The following is a 10,837-nucleotide window of genomic DNA, read 5'->3' on the forward strand; positions in this document are numbered from 1 at the left end:
AGAATTTATTTTTAGAGAATAAATTTGATTATCTGTTTAGACAATTAATATCGGATTTGTGGAGATGCGTCTCTATTTTTTACGGTTTTGATTTAATAAGTTTGACTGCTGCTTTGACCCTCGTGGTATATTTGATTTATCAAATAAAAATGTGTTTTATTTTAATTTTTATTTAGAATTAATAGTCCGGAAGTGCGGGCTGTTACAGTTGTTATCATGATTACCGGTAATGGTACCACGAATATGAAGTGGAGAATACTAATTATGCCTAAATTGTAAGATCTATATTATAAAAATTACAAAATCTTGCATAATTGATTTATCAGAACATTAAAATATATGATTACAAGAAAAAATAAAATAAACTGATATTTAGTATTCAAAAGTTCAATTCTGATCATGTACCTGAATCTTAGAACAATCAATCAATTTTTTCATGTCTTTCCCAACAACAGCATCCTGGTAGACATGTCTATATATCCTTATCATTTTATGTCCACCACATGAACCTGATGGCGAGAAGCAGTGTTTGCAAATCGGCAAATCACAATCTATGCAGTACATGGTAGTCTCATTGTTGCTTAGATTATGAGTTGAACAACTCTTGAAGAATTCTTTCTCAAGAACTGTTTGCAGCCACGCTGGCATGCCTTGAACTTGTTCCTCCTGAAACTAATTCCATGTCACTAATCAAAACAAATTAATGTCGATGAAAACACACTAGACAATATAAACATAAAGGGCGATAGTTTGAAGCCTATCTTTTAGGGATCTATACAAAAATGGTATAAAAACATAAGAATGAAACTAACAAATATAATAGTAACCAATCAAATAAGCTCGTAGTAATCATACATAGTGTTTCATAAACTCTGTATGTACCTGTTGCATTGATCTTGCATCTTCAAACTAACAAACTTTGGAACAAGGTACCGGAGTTCACAGTTTTGGCTAATTTTGGGAATAGACTATCCAGGAATAAAATGAGGTGTTCAAGGACTTTATTTATCATAATTATAACATGTGTAGCTGGATACCACTAGTGTGGTGTTAATCAGAACATTTGACAATAAAAATCTTATTTTGAATTTATAATGTTAGGACAATGATTCACCTTACTATTGTAAAATATTAATGTAACTGTAATGAACTTGATATTTAAATATTTTATTATATATATTCAAAATCTTCAAACCGGTCTTAGTTTATATTCGATTTGGTCATATAATAAGAATCTCAACTTTATTATAAACACCCTCATACCCCACTCTTTTATTCGTATACAAAGAGAATATCTATTATATTTATTGAATTTAATATTTGATACACTAACATTGTCATTTTTAGATTAGCTAACATATTAAATTTATTTGCTGAAAATAAATTTATTTTATATAAAGTCTTAAAATAAATAAGAATTTAGTATATATATACAGGCAAATATTATTAAATTTTAGATATCTAATTATAGGTTGTTAATATTCAATGATAAATGGTAACATATATAAAATTATTAATATTAATGAGTTAGGTGTAATTAATATATGTTATTAAATATGACAATTATTTATATTTATTAATAAGGAGTAATAATGAATTAAGTGTAATTAATACATTGTATTAAATCTGACAATTATTTGTATTTATTATTGAGGGGCAAATTAGTAATTTGGAATAAATTATATCACCGAACCCCCTATTTGCTCTATTATATATATAATAGATTACAAGATATTAAATAATGGTTGTAGTATATATAGTTTCGTAGTCGAAATTGGGTAAATTGTTTATAAGAGTTAATTGACTAAATATAATTATGTTTGTTTCTTGCTCGAGTTGAATAATGGCCATTTGATTTCTTTGTAACCTTATATAAGTTTGACATCAGTATTAAGATTTTATGTCAATTGTTATAGTTAAAAGCATCGTGGGTATTTTAAAGTTTGTGCTCCTGGACTAGACTAGTCATATTAGTAACATGTTAGGCTTTTAAGGCCCATTTACTTTCCCACTATGATTTGTTGGATTGTTATTCTCGCTTAATTGTGTTAGTTAGCCTAGTCAGCATGTTTTTAGTCTTTATCGACATGTTCTAAATGAATTTTTAAACGCATATCTATTGTGTTTCGCAGAATTATTGATTAATTGTTTTATATTTTTATTAAATAAATTTTAGGATTGTTGGTGTATTGATATTCAATGTATAATCGACTTTGAGGTAAGTACTTTTGACTTACATTTAATTTTCGAAAAAAGATATTTCAGTCTTGTTTTTAGTTTCGTATAAGTTATAAGAACTTTGATTTCGAAATTATAAAATCTAAGTATTTTTGAATTTTAGAACCAGTCTCTACGTTTTCGAACCCGTTCGTAATTTACGTCATAGTTCCGGAACTAACCTTAGATACCCTTAGTAGGCGCACGACTGTGCAACTTTAGATACCTATTAAGGGCGCATAATTATTGAACTTTAGACGCCGACCACTGGCAAAGTGTGGTATAAAGAATAAGAATAATAATAAGATGCCGGCTACTGGCAAAGCGTGGCCGTAGATCAAGACCGTGGCATTTATAAGAATTATCGTTTCGTTCTGTTTTATTCAGTCATGATCTATTATAAAATCTCCTCTGTTCTGGTTTAAATTCTGAATTTTAAAATATATAACTTTGGGTTGACTTTATTTTAGAAAATGTTTTATAAAATTATTATTGTTTTGAGAAAAAGTCATTTTATTAAAACACCCATCATTTTTTCTATTAAAGAGTTAGTCAATTTGTACTTGCTGAGCTTTGTAGCTCACCCCTTTTAATATTTCAGGTTCGGAACTTGGTGCATATTAAGAATAAGGAATGAGAGCTATGTGGAGATATGTGCTGCTTAGTTTCGTGCTATTTGAATTAGAATAAAGACTTTATTTTTAGAGAATAAATTTGGTTATCTGTTTGGACAATTAATATCGGATTTGTGGAGATGCGTCTCTATTTTTTATGGTTTTGATATAATAAGTTTGACCGCTGCTTTGACCCTCGTGGTATATTTGAATTATCGAATAAAAATATGTTTTATTTTAATTTTGATTTAGAATTAATAGTCCGGAAGTGCGGGCTGTTAAAGTTGGTATCAGAGCAGACTGTCCTTCAGAATGTATTAGGTATGGAACTAATACATTCCCTTGGATGTCGATCCTATAGACTATTGTATAAGTATTAGGAAATTATATTTAATTTAGATATTTGCTTGTGTGATTATTTGATATGCTTGATTTTGTGCTTTTTTATTATTGACTATAAGTTTAGAAATTATTTTGTGTGTTTTAGAAAAGATGGACGGGGAGGACGCTAACAACCAGAACAACAATGACAATCAAGGAAACAATGATGGAGGAAACGTCTTTGACCAGCTAGCTGAAACTCTAGCTGTACTTATGAATCAGCAACCGAAGCCCAACATTGTATCTCAGTTCAAGCGTTTGAACCCGCCGACTTTTGATGGAGCAACTGATCCGGCAATAGTCGAGATGTTGATCCAAGAGATGGAAAAAGCTTTCGGACTTCTAAGGAGCAATGAGGAATAGAAGGTGACCTTAGCTGTGTATAAATTGCAAGGAAGCGCTTACGACTGGTGGCTTATGGAAAAGAGGAAGAATAAGAGGACAAATATTGAAGAAAATCCTGAACCGTACATTTGGGCAAAGTTCAAGAAGGCTTTGAAGGACAAGTACTTTCCTAGAACAGTTCATCGGCAGAAAGAGAGGGATTTCATTCGGCTTCATCAAGGTGACAGAACCGTCATTCAATACGAAGCAGAATTTGCAAAGCTTGGGAAGTACACGTCGACCTTAGTGGCAGATGAGAGCAGTCGAGCATGAAGATTGGAAGAAGGACTTCGAAGCGACATCGGGAACTCTGTGGCATCTTTTAAACTTTATACGTACGAGGCAGTCCTCAACAATTTCGTTAGTGATCGAGAGAGCCTTGGCAGAATCTGAAAAGGCGTCTGAGAGTTGGAATAAGAGGCGGTTCACTCAAACTGGTGGGCAATCTTTTCAAGAGGGACCTCTCAAGAAGCCACACATATACGATAACATCGGAGGACAAGTTGATCGAGAGAGGTGTACGAGGTGCGGAAAGAATCATCTGGATAAAGTCTGCCGATGGAATACATGTGCTTGTTTTCATTGCGGAGAAGTAGGACACAAGATTTCGAATTGCCCACACAATCCGCCACCTCAACCAAGGAAGGAAGCAGATAACCAGATGGGCAAATGACGTGTATTTCAGCTTACAGGAAATGTCAATTATTGTAATTAAGGTATGATTTCTTTTCTTTAGAGATTTTTTTAATTTAATTTCATTTTTGTGAATTTGGGGGCCAAATTCTCTTAAGGAGGGAAGAATGTAAAATCCGTAATTTTATTTTTAATTTATTTATTAGAAATTAGATATTAATTCGTTTAGATAAATATTTTTAAATTAGAATATTCCGGAAATCTTTTTGTGGAAGTTATTTGAATTGGTATTGTTATTTGTGAAAAGAAGTGTGCGAATAAAACTAGCAAATCGATATCTTTTTAATTAGGTGTTTGTGTGTGTCAAATATTTTATTTTAGAAATTTACTTGGAGAATTGTAAAAATTTTAGCACTAAATTTTAGAATAACCTTAATTATTAATGAATTAGGGTTTTGTGTGCCTACATAAGGATCCTTTTGACAATAATAAAAATTCGTAGAGGTTCACTGCTTCGCATGAGGTACGTATTTTTCCGACCTCTGTTTTGTGATTATATGAGATCCTTTGTTTTTCTGCTAGTCTTATATATGTTTTTCTACCTTATATGTTGTGAGTTAAATTACATCTAAAAAGCGTGCCATGTAAATTAAATTTCTATCCAAGTATATTAGTTTGTGCTGCGGCTTGCATGAATATATGATGTCGTTAATCTAAATTGTATTCTCAAACCTTAAGTACATGATTAGTTGCTAATTGTGATATGTAACAAATAGTTGGTGAGATGAGTTTTGAAGTAATTATTTTTTTTATGTTAGTTACATACAAATTGTTTTTTTAATAAAATAGAAAATTATTATTCATTGTTAAGTGTTTTATGTGTAATTATAAGATATTAAATAATGGTTGTAGTATATATAGTTTGGTAGTCGAAATTGGGTAAATTGTTTATAAGAGTTAATTGACTAAATATCATTATGTTTGTTTCTTGCTCGAGTTGAATAATGGCCATTTGATTTATTTGTAACCTTATATTAGTTTGGCATCAGTATTAAGATTTTATGTCAATTGTTATAGTTAAAAGCATTGTGGGTATTTTAAAGTTTGTGCTCCTGGACTAGACTAGTCATATTAGTAACATGTTAGGCTTTTAAGGCCCATTTACTTTCCCACTGTGATTTGTTGGTTTGTTATTCTCGCTAAATTGTGTTAGTTAGCCTAGTCAGCATGTTTTTAGTCTTTGTCGACATGTTCTGAATGATTTATTAAATTCATATCTATTGTGTTTGGCAGAATTATTAATTAATTGTTTTATATTTTTATTAAATTTTTTTTAGGATTTTTGGTGTATTGATATTCAGTGTATAATCGACTTTGAGGTAAGTACTTTTGACTTACATTTAATTTTCGGAAAAAGATATTTCAGCCTTGTTTTTAGTTTTGTATAAGATATAAGAACTTTGATTTCAAAATTATAAAATATAAGTATTTGTGAATTTTAGAATCCAGTCTCTACATTTTCGAACCCGTTTGTAATTTACGCCATAGATCTGGAACTAGCCTTAGATACCCTTAGTAGGCGCATGAGTGTGCAACTTTAGATACCTATTAAAGGCGTGTAATTATTGAACTTTAGAGGCCGACTACTGGAAAAGTGTGGTCGTAGATTAAGATTGTGGCATTTATAAGAATTATCGTTTCATTCTGTTTTATTCTGTCATGATCTGTTATAAAATCTGCTCTGTTCTGGTTTAAATTCTGAATTTTAAAATATAAAACTTTGGGTTGGCTTTATTTTAGAAAATGTTTTATAAAATTATTATTGTTTTGAGAAAAAGTCATTTTATTAAAACACCCATCATTTTTTCTATTAAAGAGTTAGTCAATTTGTACTTGCTGAGCTTTGTAGCTCACCCCTTTTAATATTTGAGGTTCGGAATTTGGAGCATATTAAGAATAAGGAATGAGAACTATGTGGAGATGTGTGCTGCTTAGTTTCGTGCTATTCGAATTAGAATAAAGACTTTATTTTTAAAGAATAAATTTGATTATCTGTTTAGACAATTATTATCGGATTTGTGGAGATGCGTCTCTATTTTTTATGGTTTTGATTTAATAAGTTTGACTGCTGCTTTGACCCTCGTGGTATATTTCATTTATCGAATAAAAATGTGTTTTATTTTAATTTTGATTTAGAATTAATAGTCCGGAAGTGCGGGCTGTTACAGTTGTTATCATGATTACCCCTAATTGTACCACTAATTTGAAGTGGAGAATACTAATTATGCCTAAATGGTAAGATCTATATAATAAAAATTACAAAATCTTGCATAATTGATTTATCAGAACATTCAAATATATGATTACAAGACAATAATAAAATGAACTGATATTTAGTATTCAAAAGTTCAATTCTGATCATGTACCTGAATCTTAGAACAATCAATCAATTTTTTCAAGTCTTTCCCAACAACAGCATCCTGGTAGACATGTCTATATATCCTTATCGTTTTATGTCCACCACATGAACCTGATGGCGAGAAGCAGTGTTTGAAAATCGGTAAATCATAATCTATGCAGTACATGGTAGTCTCATTGTTCATCAGATTATGAGTTGAACAACTCTTGAAGAATTTTTTCTCAAGAAATGTTTGCAGCCACGCTGGCATGCCTTAAACTTGTTCCTCCTGAAACTAATTCCATGTCACTAATCGAAACAAATTAATGTCGATAAAAACACACTAGACAATATAAACATAAAGAGCGATAGTTTGAAGCCTATCTTTTAGGGATCTATACAAAAATGGTAAAAAAACATAAGAATGAAACTAACAAATATATTAGTACCAAATCAAATAAGCTCGTAGTAATCATACATAGTGTTTAATACACTATGTATGTACCTGTTGCATTGATCTTGAATCTTCACACTAACAAACTTTGGAACAAGGTACTGGAGTTCACAGTTTTGGCTAATTTTGGGAACAGACCATCCAGGAATAAAATGAGGTGTTCAAGGACTTTATTTATAATAATTATAACATGTGTAGCTGGATACCACTAGTGTGGTGTTAATCAGAACATTTGACAATAAAAATCTTATTTTGAATTTATAATGACCACGGCTATGATATTTATGCCTATTTTATATCCATTTTTTTATAACATATTAAAAGACAATGAAGATAAATATCTATCCTACTATTAAAATAATGCACAAAAATTCAATCAGGATGTAAATGGAATTGAATACAATTAGTACATAGGCCAAAAATAAATAATTTATTAAAAGGAATTAGTTATAATTACATGGAAAAAATTGATTACTATTTTGAGTACCAAGAACGGATATCATAATGTAGATACATATAGAGTCTAGTTCTATGAAGATCATGTTTTTGTTGGAGACCACGCAGAACCCTTATATTCTGAAACTAAAATCTTTTATAAAAATATTGCAAAACGTATTATTTTGTGAATTATGTTCTACAAAAATTATTATCTTATTCAAAATCTTGAACATCATACATGTACTGCATGTAGAACATTACAAAATGTTTTGTTCTACGGAACATGTTTAGTTTGCAAAATATTTGTTCAAATTGCTGAACATACACATTGAAAAGTGGCATTTTATATCACTTAGAACGTCTAATAATGGCTTGAATTGATGTCTTGAAATTAAGTATTTTGTGCATTTGATGCGTTTTTCTAGTGTTTGTGCATTTCAGGGTATTAATTGCATTTCTGGAGAGATTTCATCAAGAATAAGCCTTGGCATGTGTTTGGCATTGCAAGTGGAAAGATAGGAGCATAATGCAGCAAAAATTTGGAGCAGAAACAGAGCATTTTCCAGAAGGGGTCTGAGCGCCCGCTCAGCTCTGCTGAGCGACCGCTCAGGAAGCTGAGCGCCCCTTAGGAATGCGGAGCGGCCGCTCAGGGACGGAATTTTAGAATAATTATTTTGGACCTCTGGTTCTGTTTAACTTCCAACTTCTGAGTTAGCTGGGTTTTATGGGACTCCTATATAAGTAGTTTTCAGAGATGTTTCACATAGGTTGGATCGTGGTATTAATCAAGGAGCGAGGAGATAAGGAAGAAGACCGTTTTAGCACACCGCAACGAAGAGGAAACATATTTTCTTTTGATTCTTTATTTCGTTGTAACGTTGGATGCTAGTTTTCTCTACTTTGAACCTATTTACTCTTGTGACGTACTCTGGTTTAATATAAGTAGTTTTAGTTATTATTCTCGTGTGTTATTTTCATGTTTTCATATGAACCCATGATGACAATGAGTGCTATCATGGGCTAATCGTGATCATGGGGTCGTAACGGATTTACTATGGAATTCTTTAGTTAGTTGCTTAATACCTTAGTGTGTGATGATTGTATGATATCTAGTATTGGTTGTGCTTATTCGTCTTATGTGCGTCGCGAACATATAAGATATGGTGTCAATCTCTTGTGAAGCGACGGTGGATCTTGAGATTTAGAACTTGCCATGCTAGCATAGGTTCATGTATGTGTATGCATGATTAGTGGGTAACTCTAACCGTTTTACTTGCCCGATGTAATCAAAAGGAATAACTTGTGCTTAAATCATTATGTTGTCAATTTCTGTAGACATATAGGGACTCAGCATAATTGATGCCTATTCAACTTCTGTCTTAATTGTGGTTGCTTGGGAGAATGGTATTAGTACAATGAAAGTTGGCTTTTATCAGTTTCGTGTTGTTCGATTAATATCATCACTGTTGCATGCTAAGGGTAATAACAATGACTATTGAAAGAAGTAGTAATGAAGTTGTGATCTCATGAGTGTTTTAATATTGTTAATTCAAGTGTTGATTAAATGTTTAATTCTTGTAGTTAATTGTAGTTAATAATTAGTTAATCAAATCTAAGTGTTATTGTCTTAACATTGAGAAGTAATCATACATTGGTGAGTGAGTGTTAGTTGAACATAATTAGTCTGAGTCTCTGTGGGAATGAACTAGAAAGTATTCTATATTACTTGCGAACGCGTATACTTGCATGTATTATTAGTGCATATTTTTGCCCTAACAAGTTTTTGGCGCCGCTGCCGGGGACTCGGTGTATTTGTTTAGTTTATGTACTTACCATCAGTGGTCATTATGACTCAGTGATTAAGACGTGTTACTTATTTTTTCCGGTTGTGTTTCAGGTACTTTAGCGAGCGTTTATGCAAACACGTTCTCATACTCGCAAGAGGACTTTAAATATGGCTGAGGAGACAGCCGAAGTTCTTTATATTCCGGAGAAGATAGATTTTGAAGATTCAGATTCAGGAAGTGAGTAGAAAGATCCAGTAATCATGGGTGATCGTATAGTTCCGGCAGATCCAGCTCTTATGGACTTTTCTCGGCCTAAAATTGATGACATTTAGTCTAGCATCATGCACCCGGCTATTGAGGCCAATAACTTTGAAATCAAGCCGGGCACTATTCAGATGGTGCATAATTCCGTTTCTTTCAGAGGTGCTGCGACTGAAGACCCCAACATGCACATAAGGAATTTTGTCGAGATTTGTAGTACTTTCAAATATAATGGTGTGACTAATGAGGCTATCAAGCTGAGGCTTTTCCCATTCTCACTGAGGGATAAAGCTAAGGACTGGTTACATTCTGAACCAGCTGGGTCTATCACTACTTGGCAAGATCTTGCGTAAAAGTTTCTGGTGAAGTTTTATCCAATGGCGAAGACTGCGGCTATGAGGAGTGCTCTTACTTAGTTTGCGCAACAGCCTACAGAATCTATGTGTGAAGCTTGAGAGCGCTACAAGGAGATGTTGAGAAAGTGTCCACATCATGGAATGCCTGATTGGATGGTGTTCACTGGTTTCTATAATGGTTTGGGGGCCCAATCTTATCCCATGCTCGATGCAGCAGCTGGAGGCGCCTTGTGGGCCAAAAGCTATACTGAGGCTTATAATCTTATTGAGACTATGGCTGCAAATGAGCATCAAAATCCAACTCAAAGGATGATGCCTGGGAAGGTAGCAGGTATTCTAGAAGTTGATGCAGCTACAATTATTACAGCACAGCTTCAAGCGCTGTCTATGAAGGTTGATTCTCTAGCCACCTATGGAGTCAATCAGATATCTATAGTCTGTGAGCTTTGTGCAGGCTCTCATGCTATGGATCAGTGTTCTCTTATTAATGAATCTGTTGAGTATGTGAATAATTATCAGTAACCGCAACAGCCTGTGCCAGCTACTTATCATCCTAACAACATAAATCATCCAAATTTCAGCTGGAGTAATAATCAGAATGCTATTCAGCAACCATATCAGCAAGGCGTAAGTAAACAGTTCAATCCACCTGGATTTTAGCAACCATAACATTATGCTCAAAGGCAATCATATCCTCAACAAGGAGGTGCAGCTCCAACCTCTAGTGCTGATTTTGAGGAACTTAAGCTATTGTGCAAAAGTCAGGCAGTTTCTATCAAGACCTTGGAAAATCAAATCGGTCAAATAGCCAATGCAGTGCTCAATCGTCAACCTGGCACACTTCCCAGTGATACTGAAGTGCCAGGCAGGAAGGAAGCTAAAGAGCAAGTCAAGGCTATCACCTTAAGGTTTGG

The 10,837-nt window shown here is 33.0% G+C and overlaps 1 non-coding gene across 1 annotated transcript; it reads right to left on the reverse strand.

The window, feature by feature from the left end:
• Positions 1-9,959: 9,959 nt before the first annotated feature.
• On the reverse strand, positions 9,960-10,066 carry LOC141675367 (small nucleolar RNA R71). The gene has a single exon (XR_012556024.1). It is a non-coding gene; the product is annotated as a small nucleolar RNA R71 (small nucleolar RNA).
• Positions 10,067-10,837: the final 771 nt, after the last annotated feature.

Source organism: Apium graveolens, chromosome 7, assembly GCF_009905375.1.
Source record: "Apium graveolens cultivar Ventura chromosome 7, ASM990537v1, whole genome shotgun sequence".
In the NCBI taxonomy this organism is placed as follows: domain Eukaryota; kingdom Viridiplantae; phylum Streptophyta; class Magnoliopsida; order Apiales; family Apiaceae; genus Apium; species Apium graveolens.